The sequence below is a fragment of the Apium graveolens genome, chromosome 5 (genome assembly GCF_009905375.1).
Source record: "Apium graveolens cultivar Ventura chromosome 5, ASM990537v1, whole genome shotgun sequence".
In the NCBI taxonomy this organism is placed as follows: domain Eukaryota; kingdom Viridiplantae; phylum Streptophyta; class Magnoliopsida; order Apiales; family Apiaceae; genus Apium; species Apium graveolens.
Window position 1 is genome coordinate 156,156,519 of NC_133651.1, and position 1,521 is coordinate 156,158,039.

The 1,521-nt window shown below is 44.3% G+C and overlaps 1 non-coding gene across 1 annotated transcript; it reads left to right on the plus strand.

Moving 5' to 3' along the window:
- Positions 1-767: 767 nt before the first annotated feature.
- LOC141662813 (small nucleolar RNA R71) lies at positions 768-874 on the plus strand. The gene has a single exon (XR_012550910.1). It is a non-coding gene; the product is annotated as a small nucleolar RNA R71 (small nucleolar RNA).
- The last annotated feature ends 647 nt before the right edge of the window (positions 875-1,521 follow it).

Here is a 1,521-nt window from a genome sequence, read left to right on the forward strand (position 1 = left end):
ACCTTAAGGTAATATCCTTGACTTGCTCTTTAGCTTCCTTCCTGCCTGGTACTTCCGTGTCACTGGGAAGAGTGCCAGGTTGATGATTGAGCACTGCATTGGCTAATTGACCGATTTGATTTTCCAAGGTCTTGATAGAAACCGCCTGACTCTTGCATAACAGCTTAAGTTCCTCAAAATCAGCACTAGTAGGTGCAACTGTACTTCCCTGTTGAGGGTATGATTGCCTTGTAGCATACTGTTGTGGTTGCTGGAATCCAGGTGGGTTAAACTGTTTACTCACTCCTTGCTGATATGGTGGCTGAATAGCACTCTGATTATTTCCCCAGCTGAAATTTGGATGATTTCTGTTGTTAGGATGATAGGTCGCTGGCACAGGCTGCTGTTGTCGCTGATAATTATTCACATACTGAACAGATTCGTTGACAAGAGAACATTGATCTGTAGCATGAGAACCTGCACAAAGCTCACAAACCATAACTATTTGATTAACTCCATATGTAGCCAAAGAATCAACCTTTATTGATAGCGCTTGGAGCTGGGCTGCAATAGCAGTGGCTGCATCAACTTCCAGAATACCTGCTACCTTGCCTGACGTCATCCTCTGAGTTGGGTTTTGATGCTCATTAGCAGCCATCGTCTCTATAAGATTATACGCCTCAGTATAGCTTTTAGCCCATAAGGCGCCTCCAGCTGCTGCATCGAGCATGGGCCGAGATTGGGCCCCCAAACCATTATAGAAACCAGTGATCACCATCCAATCCGGCATTCCATGGTGTGGACATTTTCTCAACATTTCCTTGTAGCGTTCCCAAGCCTCGCACATAGATTCTGTAGGTTGCTGCGCAAACTGAGTAAGAGCACTCCTCATAGCAGCAGTCTTTGCCATCGGATAAAACTTCACCAGAAACTTTTGTGCAAGATCTTGCCACGTAGTGATGGACCCAGCTGGTTCAGAATGTAACCAGTCTTTAGCCTTGTCCCTCAGTGAGAATGGGAAAAGCCTCAACTTGATAGCCTCATCAGTCACGCCATTATACTTAAAAGTGCTGCAGATCTCGACAAAATTCCTTATGTGCATGTTGGGGTCTTCAGTTGCCGCTCCTCCAAAAGAAACAGAATTCTGCACCATCTGAATAGTGCCCGACTTGATTTCAAAGGTGTTAGCTTGAATAGCCAGATGAAGGATGCTTGACTGAATGTCATCAATTTTAGGCCGAGAAAAATCCATAAGAGCTGGATCAGCTTGAACAATACGATCTCCCATGTTTACTGGTTCTTTCCGCTCAGTTCCTGAATCCGAATCCTCAAAATCTAACTTCTCCGGAATATCAAGAACTTCGTCTGTCTCCTCAGCTGTATCTAAATTCCTCTTGCGAGCACAAGAACGAGTTTGCATAAACGCTTGCTAAAGTACCTGAAACACAATCGGAAACAATAATTAACTACTACGTCCTAATCACTGAGTCCTAATGACCAATGATGGTAAGTACATAAACTAAACAAATACGCCGAGTCCCC